This window comes from Balaenoptera physalus (assembly GCF_965194825.1).
Source record: "Balaenoptera physalus genome assembly, chromosome: 4".
In the NCBI taxonomy this organism is placed as follows: domain Eukaryota; kingdom Metazoa; phylum Chordata; class Mammalia; order Artiodactyla; family Balaenopteridae; genus Balaenoptera; species Balaenoptera physalus.
Window position 1 is genome coordinate 78,698,668 of NC_138891.1, and position 18,776 is coordinate 78,717,443.

The following is an 18,776-nucleotide window of genomic DNA, read 5'->3' on the forward strand; positions in this document are numbered from 1 at the left end:
CTCCTCCCTAAGCACAACTTTATATATCCTAGAAATGACACAAGAGACAAGCAAAAGATGACTCTGAAGGGTGCTAAGAAGAAGACGATTTGGTTTGGGAACCCAGGACCAGATGACAACACAGAGGCAGGGCATCTTGTGTCCCCCAACCAACAGAAGGCAGCCACCCAGACCTGATGTTTTTCTGACTTCCCACTTGGCAACAGAAAGTAGTCTAGTAGCTTGTTCTTCCCCCTAGATGTAGTGAGAGTCCCTCTGACAACCTCAGGCAAGGGGGAACAACTGGGAGTCCTGCCAAAAATAAGTGACCAGGGGAAGCATTCTCCTACCCTGCTGGGCCAGAGACTCCTCTCTTCTATGGAGAGATACTGATGTGGATGGGAGGAACCAGTAAGAGACACCCAGGTAAAGCAGGTGGCCCACCTGGGGAAGCCTCTTTGTCCCCAAGGGCCAGAGACTCTCCTCCTCTGCCCAGAGACACTAGGGCTGACTGGCGGAATCATGAAAAAGAACCTGTCACAGCTAGCAGCCCTGTAGCTAGCAGCCTGGTCCCAGAAATCACTTTATCTCTCCTCCCTGCCCAGAGAAACCTGGGTAGCTGGCGGGGGGCTGGGGGGATTACTAATAGAAGGATTTCCTCACCTGCCTCCCTCAGGCAGTCACAAAGTCTCTGAAAATTAAACTGTTGTTGGAATCACAGCCCACAAAAGTAGGCTAAGACTCATGTGTTAAACTTAAATAGAGTAAATTCGTGTAAAATAAAATATTTAAATAGGTCCCAGATTGTCCTAACACAATAGACCAAATGTCCAGGATATAAATCAAGAACCTAGAAAATCACAACTTGAATGAAAAGTGAAATCAACTGATGCCAACACTGAGAGGAATCAGATGTTGGAGTTATCTGATAAGAATTTTAAGGCAGACATTATAAAGATGCTACAACAATCAATTACAAATTGTCTTAAATTGAAATGTAGAAAATCCCAGAAAAGAAATAGAAGTTATGCAAAAAAGAAACAGGTGGAAATTATAGAACTGAAAAATACAATAGAAATTTAAAACTTGCTGGATGGGCTCAACAGAAGAGTGGAGATGATGAAGAATAGAATCAGTGAACATGAGGACAAAACAGTAGAATTCACCCAGTATGAATAATGGAAAAGAGATTGGGAAAAAAATGACCAGAGCCTCAGGGACCTGTGGAACAATAACAAAATATCCAACATTCATTTCATTGGAGTCCCAGAAAGTAAAGGAGAAAGAGTGGGGAAATGAATAAGCATTCAAAGAAACAATGACTGAAAACTTCCCAAATTTGATGAATGACATCAACATAGAGATCCAAGAAGCTGAATGAACTCTAAACAGGATAAACCCAAAGAATCCGTGCCAATACACATCATAATTAAACTTTTGAAAACTAAAGACAAAGAAAAAAATCCTGAAAGCAGCCAGAGAGAAACAATGCATTCCCTATAGGGAAACACCAATTTGAATGGATTTCTCATGTGAAATCATGAAAAAGGAAATGGCCAAATATTTTTTTAAGCACTGAAAGAAAATAACTGTTGACCCATAATTTTATATCTGGCAAAACTTGTTTTCAGAAATGAAGGGAAAATAAAAACATTCACAGATGAATGAAAACTAAAAGATTTTGTGACTAGCAGATACACCCTGGAAAGACTGGACAAAGGAAGTTCTTCAAACAGAAAGAAAATGATAAAAGGAAACTTAAGCATCAGAATGCAAGAAGAAACAATAGAAAGATCGGAAATATGAGTCCATACAGTAGACATTTTTTTGAGTATTAGATGGTATTATAATTTGTTTCAATCATAAAATATGATTTATAAAACCCAAAAGGAAAAAAAATCTCACAAAAGAAATAGAAGTTATGCAATGAGTTAACAATGATATGTAAAGGTGGGGAAGGTAAAGAGACCTAACTGGAAGTGAGGTTTCTATATTTCATTTTAAATGGTAAACACTGTGATACCAAGTACAGAATTACAAGCAGCACCCAGAGCAACCACTATGAAAACTGCAGAGATGAACTCAAAAGTGCTATAAACTAAGATGGAATCCTAAAACATGTTCAAATAACCTGCAGAAAGGCAAGAAAAAAGAATAAAGAGCAACAACAACCAAAGGAAACAAGTAGAAACTAAATAATAAAATAGCATCGTAAGGTGCTAACATATCAATAATTACCTTAATTGTAAATGGTCTAAACATACCAATCAAAAGACAAAAATTAGCAAAGTAGATTAAAAAATTAAAAAACCGAATCCAACTATATGCTGCATATAAGAAACTCACTTCATATTCAACCACAGGTAGGTTGAAAGTAAAAGGATGGGAAAAGATATACTATGTACAGATTAATAATAGAGAAATAAAAAGCAGTGACAATATTAATAGCTCATAAGGTAGCCTTCAAAGCAAAGAAAATTATGAGAAAAAAAGGGATATTATATAACGATGAAAGGATAAATCTGCCAGGAAGACACGATATACTAATGTGTATAAACCACAGAGCCTCAAATACATGAAGCAAAAACTGTTAAAGCTGAAATGAGAAAGAGAAGAATGTATGATTATAGTTGGGAACGTTAACACTGCTCACATTCAGCAACCAATAGAACTGTTAGGCAAAAAATCACAAGGATATAGAAGATCTGAACAACACAATCATCAGGATCTAATTAACATATATAAAACAGACCATCCAACAACAGTAGACTACATTTTTCTCAATTTCCTGTGAAACATTGACCAAGTAGGGAAAAAAAACACACATAAAACATACCATAAAACAAATCTTGACACATATAAAAGAATTGAAATAATAAAGCATGTGTGCTCTGACTATGGTGGAATCAAACTGGAAATCTGTAAGACAGACAACAGGAAACTCTCAAAACACTTGGAAACTAAGCAACACACTTCTAAATAATTATGGGTCAAATAATAAGTCTCAAGGGAAATTAAAAAGTATGTAGAACTAAATAAAAATTAAAACGCAACTTAAAGTATGTAGGATGCAACTAAAGCAGTATTGAGAGGGAAATTTATAGGTCTAAATGCTTACATTTAAAATGAGGAAAGGTGTCATATCAATAACATCTGTCCTCCAGAAACTAGAAAAAGGAGCAAAATAAACCCAAAGCAAGCAGCAGGAATGAGATAATACAGAAAATAAAATTGGAAATAGGAAAAAATTACTGAAAAAAAACCCCCAAGGAAACAAAAAGTTTGTTCTTCAAAAAAATAATGAATTTGGTAAACCTCTAGCAAGACTGACAAAAATAGAACACACAAAAAAACACCAATATCAGGAATGAAAGCAGATATATCATTCCACATAGTGCAGCCATTAAAAAAAATAAGGGAGTACTACATATAACTGCATGCTCATAAATATGACAACTTAGAAAAAAAAATGGAACAATTCCTTAAGAACCACAAACTGCTAAAATTCAAGTAAGATGAAATAGACAATCTGAATAGCCCTATAACCATTAAGGAAATTGAATTTTTAATTGAAAGGCTCTCCAAAATGAAATCTCAAGGCCCAGATAGTCTCACTGGATAATTGTATCAAACCTTTAAAGGGTAGTTAAAACGAACTTTACACAATCTCTTCCAGAAAATAGAAGAGGAAACATTTCCCAACTCATTCAGGAAGACAGTACAGAGCCAGACAAAGATATGACCAAAAAAAAAAAAGAAAAGAAAAGAAAAGAAAACTACAAACAAACATCCCTCATGAACTTAGATGCAAAAATCCTTAACAGAATATTACCAAATATTTTAATACACAAAAATAATTATACACCACAAACAAGTGGGATTTATTCTAGGTATGCAAGACTGATTACCAGAATAGTCAAAACAATCTTGAAAAATACAGTTGGAGGACTTATACCTTCCCATTTTAAAATGTACTATAAAGCTACCATAATTGAGACAGTGTGGTACTGACTTAAGGATAGAGACATATTGATCAATGGAACAGAATTGAGAGTCCAGAAATAAATCCTTATATTTATGGTAAGTTGATTTTTGGCAAAGCTAGTTAGGCAATTCAATGGGGAAAAGATAGTCTTTTCTACAAATGCTGCTGGGTCATTTGCCAATAGCCACATGCCAAAAAGTGGATTTAGACCCTTAATTCATAGCACACAAAAGCAGTTAACTCAAAATGGACAGTGGACTTAAGTGTAAGAGCTAAAACTGTAAAACATTTAGAGGAAAAGGTAGTAGAAAGCCTTTGTGTCCTTGGATTACTTAAAGAGTTCTTAGCTATGACACCAACAGCATAATCCTTAAAAGAAAAATTTATAAATTGGACTTCATCAAAATTTAAAACTTTTGCACTTCAAAAGACACCATTAAGGAAATGGAAATACAAGCCACAAACTTAGAGAATATAGTGACAAATCATGTTTCTAATAAAATACTTCTAACCAGAATATATAAAGAAATCTCATAACTCAATAAGAAGACAAAGAACCCAATTTTTAAAAAGACAAGATTTGAATAGCGATTTCACCAAAGAAAACAAAGATGGCTAATAAGCACATGTAAAGATGCTCTTTATCACGTCATTAGTCATTAGGAAAATACAAATTAAAACCACACACCCACTAGAATGATGATAATAAAAGAGACAGACAATAATAAGTGGAGGCCCAGACATGGAGAAATGGGAATCCTCATAATTGCTGATAGAAATGTAAAATGATGTAGCCACTTTGAAATGCCTTTTGTCAATTAAAAAAAAAAACACATTCTAAAAAAAAAAAATCGTTCTGAAGAACCTAGGGGCAGGACAGGAATAAAGATGCAGATGTAGAGAATGGACATGAGGACACAGGGAGGGGGAAGGGTAAGCTGGGATGAAGTGAGAGAGTGGCATGGACATATATACCCTACCAAATGTAAAATAGCTAGTGGGAAGCAGCCACAGGGAGATCAGCTCAGTGCTTTGTGACCACCTAGGGGGGTGGGATAGGGAGGGTGGGAGGGAGATGCAAGAGGGAGGAGATATGGAGATATATGTATATGTATAGCTGATTCACTTTGTTATAAAGCAGAAATTAACACACCATTGTAAAGCAATTATACTCGAATAAAGATGTTAAAAAAAAAAAAAACAGACGTTAAACATAAATTTACCATATGACCCAGCAATTTCACTCCCTGGCATCTACCCAAGAGGAATAATATATTCATGTAAAGACTTGTACATGAATGTTCATAGGAGCCTTATTTTTAATAACTAAAAATGTAGAAAAAAATCCAAATTTCCATCAACTGGTGAATCGATGAACAAAATATGGTATATCCATACAATGGAATTCTATTCAGTAGTAAAAAAAGAACAAATAACTGATACGTGCTACAACATGGATGAACTTCGAAAACAATATGTTCAGTGAAGGAACCCAGATGCATAAGACCACATATCATATGATCCAGAAAAGACAATTCTGTAGAGACAGAAAGTAGATTAAGGGTTGCCTGAGATTGGGGTGCGAACAGGAATTGACTGCAAGTGGACAAGAAATGTATGCCTGTTGTCCCAGCATATTTATTACTAGTGCCCCCTTTACTCTCATGACATTCCTAGTTTGAATGATAGATGATTATTTATGACCAGTGAGTCCAATGGTTTGCAAAATACCTGTGACTGATCAAGATACTGTATGGACTCTGTGAAAGCCCTGATAGGAGATTCAGAGTAGAGGCCCATAGGGTTTTTGAGTAAAATCACACCTATTTTGAAAAGTTATTATCCTTATTTTGAAAGAGAACTCTTGGCTTCCTATTGGGCTGTGGTAAAGACTGAACACTCACTTGACTGTAAAACAACAGCTGCCCCACCTGAATTGGGTGTCCAATCTACTAAGCCATAGAGTCAGGCATGCCCAGTAACACTCCTGCATCACATGGTATATTTGGGACTGGGCTTGAGCAAGTGTAAATTGGATGAGCAGGTAGTTCTCACTCCTGGTGTGCTACTCCCATTGCATTGCCATCCTGCCCTCATCCTATACTTAAGCCACATGAAGTGCTCTCCATGGCCAGTTGATTGAAAAAGAAAAATATCTGAGCCTAGTTCATAGATGGTTTTGCATGACAGCTGGAGATGACTTCTGCAATGCAGCAGCCCCACCAAGGAGTGACCCTTCAGCAAAATAAAACGGAAATTCCATCCAATGGGCATAATTTTAAACAGGACATCTCATTTTGCCCACAGGAAAGCAGGCCTGTGGAGAAGCTCTATAGTAATGCATGGACAGGGGCTAATGATTTGGCAGGATAGTCGGGGACATGAAAGGAATAAGATAATGAGGATTGGTAACAAGTTGGTCTGGAAAAGGAGGTATGTGACGGGATCTCTCAGAATGAACTCAGAGTGTGAGAATATCTGTGTCCTATGTAAATGCTCACCAAAGGGCCTTTACTTCAGAGAAATTTTTCTTTACCCAGGTAAGCATGATGATCCTCCTAATTTCAGCGCTAGTGACCCTATGATCAGTTATTCAATGCCAAATGTTCCTGTGGTTCAAACCAAATTGATTACCCACACCAGCTCTTCTGCCTATTAAAATAACCAGCTCCAAGTTGTTTCTGGCAATTTGGTGCCACTTATTATCTCTTCGATCCCAAGCTGCCATCATCCTTATTGAAATCACAGAATCTATTTCAATATCAGTATTTTCCACCTTCATCTCTGACCTACAGAAGGTAGCCACTGTGGTGCTTTTCAAATACGTTGGTACTACCTTCATTAATGCATTTCTCAATGTTCTTATGACAGCTGTGTCCTCAGGGTTGGGATGGCTTAGAGGGTAGTACATAAATCCACGCTGGCATTCTCATCTCCCTAGATCTTTCTATTCCTTCCTCTATAAGGGATTTCTGGCATCTCAACTCAGCCTAGGTGAGAAGTGAATCCAATTTTCAGTCTACAAAAAGATAAAATTATTAGAACTCTACCAACTGCATGTGATAGCATATTGAATGCAGACTCTCTGATAAGTGCACCTATATAATCATTTTTAACCTAACTGAAATTCTTTTCCTCCATTTCTAGTGTAGTACCCTCATAATTCAGTTCCATGTTTATTCCTCTGGGGTTTTGCTGATAAACATCAGTGCAGTTTTGCAACTCTTTTACCATGCAGGCCTCTTGCTCCCAAATTTGACTGTGTAGTTGGCCCACATGCATTTTAGGATCTGCCTCTAGCTGTAGATGTGGAAGCAGATGTGAGGGAGAGCTGGGGAGTGTGTGAGGAAAGCTGGAACTCACTTGCCTGGTAATCACCTCAAGTAGGGTCATTACAGGGTCTTCAGACAAGGCCGGCACCATCAATCAGGTGTAAAGCGGCTGCTTCTGGCAACAGAGGCTCAGTGGTGTTTGCAGCTAACACATTCCTAGAGTCATCTGAATTCTTCTAGGTTGAGCATTCCAATTCTCTGTGTTCCTGATATCCTGTCCCCTTTTCTTTCTCACTTTTCCCTGGATGTCTGTCCTCTTGTCTGTTTTTGTCTCTTTGTTGCTCTTTTTGTTTTCCTTCCAAGCTGTGTGTCTTCATACTTAAGCTTTTCTCTCTTTTGCTCATCTGTCCTCTCAGCTGACCACATTATTTTACAGGATTCTAATCTCACCCCTGTGTAACTTCTGCTTACACAAAAGTTGCCATGCTGCCACCACCCCTGACCCCCCAAAACCCACACACCCTTCAGTTTGAGTGTCCTATTCCATCTGACTCTCTGAACGTTTGTCTCAATTCTAAATTCTTGAGAGACTCTGATGAGCCCTACTTGGGCCAATGTTCTGCCTTGGTCCAATATCCAAGGATGGCAGAGTCGCTTAATACCTAGGGCTTCCCCTCTTCTGGGTGTGGCTGGTGAGCTTCTCTAAGAGAGAGGTTTGGGCAGGGAGGATCCTCTGGAGAATGTAAAAGAAATATAAGATATGATCCTTGTCTTCAGGGAATTGAATATCATGGACTCAGAACCTGCTGTGCTTCATTAGTAGAATTCTGGCTCCTTTTTGAATTTCTATAATTGGATATTGCAGAGAATATAGATGAAGTTAGCCCAAGGCAGGTTTATACCAATAAAGTTCTAACTTACTGAAGATCTGAACGTTCTTTCCTAAAGATTAAAACTTAGTGTAGTAGACTATAGTATTTATGGAGTACCCACTGTATCCCCAATGCTTTGCACATATTTTATTTTATTCTCTTCTCTGAGAAACACTATGGACAGTTATTATCACCCTTTACCCAAGTCTCAGAGATATTAAGAAACTTTGCAAAAGGACCCACAGTAGTAAATAGAGTAGAGATTCAAACTAGAGTTTGCTAGTCCAGAGTCCATGTTTCTTCTGGTAATAATACAAAGCTGTCTCTCTAACCAGAGCAATAAGAAACTTACCTTTAGTTAGAACTAAATCCACCTCTTCTAGAGGTCCTAGTGTCTCAGAAGGCACCAGAGCAATGCAGAAACCAGACATGTTAAAAGTGAATTGTGCTGGCTTTGTTTGTTATGGCATAGCCTAGGAAGGAGGCCACATGCCACTACTCAAGCTACACGTTGCAACATGGTCTACGTGCCACCATACAGGACTCATAATTTCTCAGGGACCACACAAGACCTTATAAACCCTCCCTAGATGCCATACCAAACATTAATCTCACCCTTACGAAGGCCTCTACTATAGTCTGTGGAAGAAAGGAAAGGTCAACAAAACAAAAATCACATTATGTTTGGGTTTTTAGAAAGTAAACTCACAGGAATTCCTAGGTTTCCTTTTGTTTCCTATGTATCTCAGGCAGGGTGCTGGAGAAGCCTACAAACTGCAACCACCAACGGGTGCAGCAAAAAAAGTCCTCCATAATGACTGTTCACACAGCCAAGGAACCAGAAAAAGAGCAGGTTAGCAGAACAGAAAACATTGTTTGCAATACCAATCCTACTCCATCCAAACACCAATGGAAAACTGTCTCCTCCACTGTAATGTCTGTGGGACTGAGCAGGGAGTTGAACTTTCATCCCTCAACCATTGCTACCATTCTGCTTCTCCCATCAGGGTGGTGTATGCAAGGTCAGTGATAGCAGGCAGTACTCCAGTTCCACCACTGGGGTAGTGTCAGCATGACTAAGCAAGGAGCTGAGCTTCCAACACTTACTTATCAGCTAGGAGTCAAAAGGAGGTTGTTGAAGGTGGTGCTAGTCAGCACTCTTCTTCCTTCCTGCCCTTGTGTCAGCAGGGCCCAGGGGGTTGCTGAACTTCTTCCTCTACCAGGCAGCAATGAGATGGAATGAAGTGGGACATACTGGTGGTCCACATTCTCCACTCTCACCATCTTTCCATCCCTAGTTTAAATGGAGCTCAGCAGATAACTGAACTGCCACACCCACCCACTAGCAATGAGGTGGAAGGGGAAGTATGAAGTGGAGCTATATGGCACTCTAATCTCCCCCCTGCTGTCAGTGGGGCCCAGCAGGGAGCTCAACTTTAAACCCAGCAGCAATGAGGTAGTGCCAGTTGGTATCATAGGACCCAGGGTTGTCACAGGACCCAATGGGAAACTGAATATCCACCTCCACCTGACCTGAGCACTACTCTTAAACAGGGTGACTTCTTGCCAAAAAAGAAAAAGATTGCATGTAGAATCTAACAACATAATAACCAAAATGTATGAGATACAATTGAAAATAATTCACCATTCTAAGCACCAGGACAATCACAACTTGGATGAGAAAAGGCAATTAGCAGATGCCAACAATGAGATGATTAAGATGTTGGAATTATTTGGCAAGCACTTTAAAACAGCAATCATAAAAATATTTTAACTACCAATTACAAACATTCTTGAAACAAATGAAAAAATAGAAAGTCTCAGCAAAGAAATAAAGCTATAAAAAAGAATAAAAAAGAAATTATAAAACTGAAATTTACAATAAATGAAATAAAACTCACTAGATGTGCTCAACAGTAGACTAGAGATGACAGAGTAAAGAATCAGTAAACTCAAAAACAGGTTAATAGAAGCTATCCAGTCAACAACAGTAAATGAACAGAGCCTCAGCGGCATGTGGGACAATAACAAAAGATCTAACATTTATGTCATGAGAGCCCCAGAAGCAGAGGAGGAGAGTAGGGCTGAAAAAATATTCAAAGAAATAGTCAAAGGCTGAAAAATTTTCAAATTTGATGAAAGATGTTAACTTACAGATTCAAGAAGATTAGAGAGACAGACCTTCAAGATGGCAGAGGAGTAAGATATGGAGATCATCTTCCTCTCCACAAATACATCAGAAATACATCTACATGTGGAACAACTCCTACAGAACACATACTGAACGCTGGCAGAAGACCTCAGACTTCCCAAAAGGCAAGAAACTCCCCACGTACGTGGCTGTGTGGCTGAAAGAGTCTTGGTGCTCCGGTGGGGTGTCAGGCCTGTGCCTTTGAGGTGGGAGAGCCGAGTTCAGGACACTGGTCCACCAGAGACTTCCTGGCTCCATGTAATATCAAACAGCGAAAGCTCTCCCAGAGATCTGCATCTCAACGATAAGACCCAGATCCACTCAACAACCGGCAAGCTACAGTGCTGGACACCCTATGCCAAACAATTAGCAAGACAGGAACACAACCCCACCCATTAGCAGAGAGGCTGCCTAAAATCATAATAAGGTCACAGACACCCCACAACACACCACTGGACGCAGTCCTGCCCACAACAAAGACAAGATCCAGCCTCATCCACCAGAACACAGGCACTAGTCCCCTCCACCAGGAAGCCTACACAACACACTGAACCAACCCTACCCACTGGGGGCAGACACCAAAAACAACAGGAACTACGTACCTGCAGCCTGCGAAAAGGAAACCCCAAACACAGTAAGTTAAGCAAAATGAGAAGACAGAGAAACACACAGCAGATGAAGGAGCAAGGTAAAAACTCACCAGACCAAACAAATGAAGAGGAAATAGGCAGTCTACCTGAAAAAGAGTTCAGAGTAATGATAGTAAAATGATCCAAAATCTTGGAAATAGAATGGAGAAAATACAAGAAACGTTTAACAAGGACCTAGAAGAACTAAAGAGCAAACAAACAATGATGAACAACACAATAAATGAAATTAAAAATTCTCTAGAAGGAATCACTAGCAGAATAACTGAGGCAGAAGAACGGATAAGTGACCTGCAGGATAAAATAGTGGAAATAACTACTTCAGAGCAGAATGAAGAAAAAAGAATGAAAAGACTTGAGGACAGTCTCAGAGACCTCTGGGACAACATTAAACACACCAACATTCGAATTATAGGGGTCCCAGAAGAAGAAGAGGAAAAGAAAGAGACTGAGAAAATATCTGAAGAGATTATAGTTGAAAACTTCCCTAATATGGGAAAGGAAATAGTCAATCAAGTCCAGGAAGCACAGAGAGTCCCATACAGGATAAATCCAAGGAGAAACACACTAAGACACATATTAATCAAGCTATCAAAAATTAAGACAAAGAAAAAATGTTAAAAGCAGCAAGGGAAAAACAACAAATAACATACAAGGGAATCCCCATAAGGTTAACAGCTGATCTTCCAGCAGAAACTCTGCAAACCAGAGGGAGTTGCAAGACATATTTAAAGTGATGAAAGGGAAAAACCTACAACCAAGATTACTCTACCCAGCAAGGATCTCATTCAGATTCGATGGAGAAATTAAAACCTTTACAGAGAGCAAAAGGTAAGAAAATTCAGCACCACCAAACCAGCTTTACAACAAATGCTAAGGAACTTCTCTAGGCAAGAAACACAAGAGAAGGAAAAGACCTACAATAACAAACCCAAAACAAATAAGAAAATGGTAATAGGAACATACATATCGATAATTACCTTAAATGTATATGGATTAAATGTTCCCACCAAAAGACATAGACTGGCTGAATGGATACAAAAACAAGACCTGTATATATTCTGTCTATAAGAGACCCACTTCAGACCTAAGGACACATACAGACTGAAAGTGAGGGGATGGAAAAAGATATTCCATGCAAATGGAAATCAAAAGAAAGCTGGAGTAGCAATTCTCATATCAGACAAAATAGACTTTAAAATAAAGACTGTTACAAGAGACAAAGAAGGACACTTCATAATGATCAAGGGATCAATCCAAGAAGATATAACAATTGTAAATATTTATGCACCCAACACAGGAGCACCTCAATACATAAGGCAAATGCTAACAGCCATAAAAGGGGAAATCAACAGTAACACAATCATAGTAGGGGACTTTAACACCCCACTTTCACCAATGGACCGATCATCCAAAATGAAATAAATAAGGAAACACAAGCTTTAAATGATACATTAAACAAGATGGACTTAACTGATATTTATAGGACATTCCATCCAAAAACAACAGAATACTTCTCAAGTGCACATGGAACAACACTTCTCAAGTGCACATGGAACATTCTCCAGGATAGACCCTATCTTGGGTCACAAATCAAGCCTTGGTAAATTTAAGAAAATTGAAATCATATCACGTATCTTTTCCGACCACAATGCTATGAGACTAGATATCAATTACAGGAAAAAATGTGTAAAAAATACAAACACATGGAGGCTAAATAATACACTACCTAATAACCAAGAGATCACTGAAAAAATCAAAAAGGGAATCAAGAAAAACCTAGAAACAAATGACAATGAAAACACGACGACTCAAAACCTATGGGATGCAGCAAAAGCAGTTCTAAGAGGGATGTTTATACCTACACAATCCTACCTCAAGAAACAAGAAACATCTCAAATAAACAACCTAACCTTACACCTAAAGCAATTAGAGAAAGAAGAACAAAAAAACCCCATAGTTAGCAAAAGGAAAGAAATCATAAAGATCAGATCAGAAATAAATGAAAAAGAAATGAAGGAAATGATAGCAAAGATCAATAAAACTAAAATCTGGTTCTTTGAGAAGATAAACAAAATTGACCAACCAGTAGCCAGACTCATCAAGAAAAAAAGGGAGAAAACTCAGATCAATAGAATTAGAAATGAAAAAGGAGTAGTAACAACTGACACTGCAGAAATACAAAGGATCATGAGACATTACTACAAGCAACTATATGCCAATAAAATGGACAACCTGGAAGAAATGGACAAATTCTTAGAAAAGCTCAACCTACCGACACTGAACCAGAAAGACACAGAAAATATAAACAGACCAATCACAAGCACTGAAATTGAGACTGTGATTAAAATCTTCCAACAAACAAAAGTCCAGGACCAGATGGCTTCATAAGCAAATTCTATCAAACATTTAGAGAAGAGCTAACACCTACCCTTCTCAAACTCTTCCAAAATAGAGCAGAGGGAGGAACACTCCCAAACTCATTCTACGAGGCCACCATCACCCTGATACCAAAACCAGACAAAGAAAAAAGATACAGGCCAATATCACTGATGAACATAGACGCAAAAATCCTCAACAAAATACTAGCAAACAGAATCCAACAGCACATTAAAAGGATCATACACCATGATCAAGTGGGGTTGATGCCAGGAATGCAAGGATTCTTCAATATACTCAAATCAATCAATGTGATAAACCATATTAACAAACTGAAGGAGAAAAACCATATGATCATCTCAATAGATGCAGAAAAAGCTTTTGACAAAATTTGACACCTATTTATGATAAAAACCCTCCAGAAAGTAGGCATAGAGGGAACTTACCTCAACATAATAAAGGCCATATATGACAAACCCATAGCCAACATCGTTCTCAATGGTGAAAAAATGAAACCATTTCCTCTAAGATCAGGAACAAGACAAGGATGTCCACTCTCACCACTATTATTCAACATAGTTTTGGGAGTTTTAGCCACAGCAATCAGAGAAGAAAAATAAATAAAAGGAATCCAAATTGGAAAAGAAGAAGTAAAACTGTCACTGTTTGCAGATGACATGAGACTGTACATAGAGAAGCCTTAAAGATGCTATCAGAAAACTACTAGAGCTAATCAATGAATTTGGTAAAGTTGCAGGATACAAAATTAATGCACAGAAATCTCTTGCATTCCTATACACTAATGATGAAAAATCTGAAAGAGAAATTAAGGAAACACTCCCATTTACCATTGCAACAAAAAGAATAAAATACCTAGGAATAAACCTACCTAAGGAGACAAAAGACCTGTATGTAGGAAACTATAAGACACTGATGAAAGAAATTAAAGATACAAACAGATGGAGAGATATACCATGTTCTTGGATTGGAAGAATCAACATTGTGAAAATGACTCTACTACCCAAAGCAATCTACAGATTCAATGCGATCCCTATCAAACTACCAATGGCATTTTTCACAGAACTAGAACAAAATATTTCACAATTTGTATGGAAACACAAAAGACCCCAAATAGCCAAAGCAATCTTGAGAAAGAAAAACAGAGCTAGACGAATCAGGCTCCCTGACTTCAGACTACAGTACAAAGCTACAGTAATCAAGACAGTACAGTACTGGCACAAAAACAGAAATATAGATCAATGGAACAGGATAGAAAGCCCAGAGGTAAACCCACACACATATGGTCACCTTATTTTTGATAAAGGAGGCAAGAATATACAATGGAGAAAAGACAGCCTCTTCAATAAGTGGTGCTGGGAAAACTGGACAGCTACATGTAAAAGAATGAAATTAGAACACTCTCTAACTCCATAAACAAAAATAAACTCAAAATGGATTAAAGACCTAAATGTAAGGCCAGACACTATAAAACTCTTAGAGGAAAACATAGGCAGAACTCTCTGTGACATAAATCACAGCAAGATCCTTTTTGACCCACCTCCTAGAGAAATGGAAATAAGAACAAAAATAAATAAATGGGACCTACTGAAACTTAAAAGCTTTTACACAGCAAAGGAAACCATAAAGAAGACGAAAAGACAACCCTCAGAATGGGAGAAAATATTTGCAAATGAAGCAACTGACAAAGGATTAATCTCTAAGATTTACAAGCAGCTCATGCAGCTCAATATCTTAAAAGCAAACAACCGAATCCAAAAATGGGCAGAAGACCTAAATAGACATTTCTCCAAAGAAGACATACAGATTGCCAACAAACACATGAAAGGATGCTCAACATCACTAATCATTAGAGAAATGCAAATCAAAACTACAATGAGGTATCACCTCACACCAGTCAGAATGGCCATCATTTAAAAATCTACAAACATTAAATGCTGGAGAGGGTGTGGAGAAAAGGGAACCCTCTTGCACTGTTGGTGAGAATGTAAATTGATACAGCCACTATGGAGAACAGTATGGAGGTTCCTTAAAATACTAAAAATAGATCTACCATATGACCCAGCAATCCCATTACTGGGCATATACCCTGAGAAAACCATAATTCAAAAAGAGTCATATACCACAATGTTCATTGCAGCTCTATTTACAATAGCCAGGACTTGGAAGCAAACTAAGTGTCCATCGACAGATGAATGGATAAAGAAGATGTGGCACATATATACAATGGAATATTACTCAGCCATAAAAAGAAACGAAATTGAGTTATTTGTAGTGAGGTAGGTGGACCTAGAGACTGTCATACAGAGTGAAGTAAGTCAGAAAGAGAAAAATAAATACCGTATGTTAACACATATATATGGAATCTAAAAAAAAAAAAAAAGTTTCTGAAGAAACCAGGGGCAGGACAGGAATAAAGACGCAGATGTAGAGAATGGACTTGAGGACACGGGGAGGGGGAAGGGTAAGCTGGGATGAAGTGAGAGAGTGGCATGGACTTATATATACTAACAAATGTAAAATAGATAGCTAGTGGGAAGCAGCCGCATAGCACAGGGAGATCAGCTCCGTGCTTTGTGCCCACCTAGAGGGGTGGGATAGGGAGGATGGGAGGGAGACGCACGACGGAGGGGATATGGGGATGTATGTATATGTATAGCTGATGCACTTTGTTACAAAGCAGAAACTAACAAACCATTGTAAAGCAATTATACTCCAATAAAGATGTTAAAAGAAAAAAAAAGAAAAAAAAATGTGTTGAATGGATAAACCAATGAATAAATGAACGGATGCAAATAAAGACCGGCTCAATGTGGGGGGAAAAAAAAAAAAAAGAGTAGCTCCCGCTCGCCGCAACTAGAGAAAGCCCGTGCACAGCAACGAAGACCCAACACAGCCAAAAATACATAAATAAAATAAACTTATTTAAAAAAACCCCCACTATTATCCTAAATGTGTATATTATATTAAAAAAAATGAACCAAGTATCTATATCAAGAAGTTAGAAAGAGCAAAGCAAATTAAACCCAAAGAAAGTAAAAGGAATGACATTTAAAAAAGAAAGATTCAAGGTTGGGAAGGCTCAGTACGGTAAAGATGCCAACTCTCCCCAGACTGACCTATAGATGTGATAAAATCCCAATTAAGATCTCAACAGATCTCTGTGTGTTGGGGGGTGTGCAACTTGACAAGGGCCAGTGGCAGGATGAGACTAGTTAGGTAGGTAGGGACAAGGTCAGATGGCCTTGTTGAGCAGTTAGAAGTTTAGATTGAATAGGGAGCAATGAAGTGTTTTTAAGCAATAAAGCAATATGGGTTACATTGTAAGAAAGATCATATTGCTAGTAATGTAGGAAAAATTGGAGGCCGAAAAGTAAACTTAAAAGGCTGTTGTAATAATCGACAGATATGATGGTGGCTTTAACTGGTATAGTGGCAGTGGGAAAGGAGAGAAGTGGACGGATTCGAAGCCTACTAAGTAAGTAGAATCTCCAAGACTTGTTGATCAGTTGAGTATGTGTGAAGTGGCAGAGGGAGGAATCATGGAAAATGCCTAAGTTCCTAATTTGGAAAATGGGTAAATGATGTAGAATTTGGAACTACATAATCAACGTCTTGTGACTTTTTCCTGCACTCCCAGGCAATCCAAAAATAGGAATAGAAATAATGGATATATGTGCCTAGTGGTAGAAGAGATTGGCAAAGACATTGGAAGGTGAAGAAGGCCAAAAATTCTGAGGTGGTAGCAAATGCATAATTAAAATGTGGAGCTATAATAACTGATCATGAGGTCCAAGCTAGTTTCATGGCCAGACTAGCACACAGTATGAGAAAACTGAGATGTGTCAATTGGAGGTTAAAATGAAGATGAACAATTAGTTCAAGACAGAGGGGGAGGAAAAGTTGTAGAAGGATAGAAGATCTCAAAATTGGAGATTTTGGAGGTAGAGTCTTTCAAGGTATGTTTAAGTTTAAGATATAGTTGAGTTTGAGGATGACTGAGTTACCCTAGATAAAGTAAAATGGAGATCACTGGCATTAAAAAGGAGCCAAAGAATTGGTGTTAATGTTTATGTCTATGGATGTGGAAGACTCCAACATATTTTTATATACTTCTCCAGCCTTATCTCCCACTACTACTCTGCACACACTCTACTCCACACAAATCAGGCTACTCATCATTTTCCCAATGTTTTGTATTCCTGCCTCTTCACCTTTGCTTGTGAGGGACTCTCTACCTGCAATGCTGTCTTGTCCCTTGCTTCCATGTCCAAATTCTAGTCACCTTCAAGGTCAAGCCTAATACACTATCTACTCCATGAATCCTTCCCTAATTCCTGTGGCCAGAAGTAATCTCTCCTTCTTATGAATTTTTGTAATATTTTGTAATTTCCTTGGTATAGGTGACATTCTATCTTCAGTAAACAGGATTGAAATAATGCATGGGAAAAGTAAAATGCTAAACAAATGAAAATTATTACACTAATTTTTATTTACATGATAGTTATTTAGGTACATGCCTTATCTTCCTACTGCAAACTCCTTAAGAGTAGGGACTCTATTTATTCCAATTGATTTCTCCCATAGCTTCTGACATAATGTCTCTCAGGTTAAAAAAAAAAAAGTTCCATTAAATTGAATTAAACCATGGAGGCAAAAGAATTCAGGTAAACTTGCATAGAAAAGAGGAACATGTGCTTCCTTTAGGTCAAAGATTTTCTTTTTCATTTTAGTTTTATCTAATTGTAATAAACAATGTATAATTAAATCACATTCTCCTGGTTTTCCTCTTACTTCATAAATCATTCATCCTCATCACCTTTTCTGGATCCTCCTCTTCTAGATCTCTAATGTTGGGAAACCCCAGGACTAGACCTTGAACCTCTTCTCTGTATACGTTTACTTCCTAGAATATCTGCTCCAGTGTCATGCCTTTAAATACCATTTATATGCTGATGACTCTCAAGTTTATATATCCAGCTCCAGGCTCTTAACTGAAATTCAGACTCATAAAACTGCCAGCTCAACATCTCCAACTGGATACCTTATTGGCATCTGAAGTTCAATATGCACAAAACTCTTAGTTACTTTACACCCCAAATCTATTCTTGCCCTAGTCTTCCCTACTCTCAGAAAATTGCACCATCATTCATCCTCATTACTCGAGCCTTCAAATCTAAGAGTCAGCACTGATTTCTTTCTTTCAAATCATATATGCAAACCATATTCAATTCATGTCAGTCCTACCTTAAAGATAATTTAATTTATTCCAAGTCAAGCCATTTCTCCCCACCTCCACTGCTACCACCTTGGCTAAATAACAATCATGTTTTACCTGGACTATTGTAAGTATCTCCTAATTGGACTCCCTGCTTCCATTCCTTCCTGCTTACAGACAGTTCTCTACTTAGCAGCCAAATTGATCTTAGAGAA

At 38.0% G+C, this 18,776-nt stretch overlaps 1 protein-coding gene across 8 annotated transcripts in view; it reads left to right on the forward strand.

The window, feature by feature from the left end:
- ILDR1 (immunoglobulin like domain containing receptor 1) overlaps nucleotides 1-18,776 on the forward strand; it is a 99,580-nt gene that overhangs the window by 45,591 nt on the left and 35,213 nt on the right. For 2 of the 8 annotated variants that reach the window (XR_014262880.1, XR_014262882.1), the window contains one exon: nucleotides 33-17,178. The exons of 5 other annotated variants lie outside the window; for them this stretch is intronic. The gene's annotated coding sequence lies outside the window, so the exon portion shown is untranslated. Of the gene's footprint in view, nucleotides 1-32; nucleotides 17,179-18,776 lie in introns of those variants that run through there. One more of the 8 variants, XR_014262881.1, reaches the window with a different exon arrangement.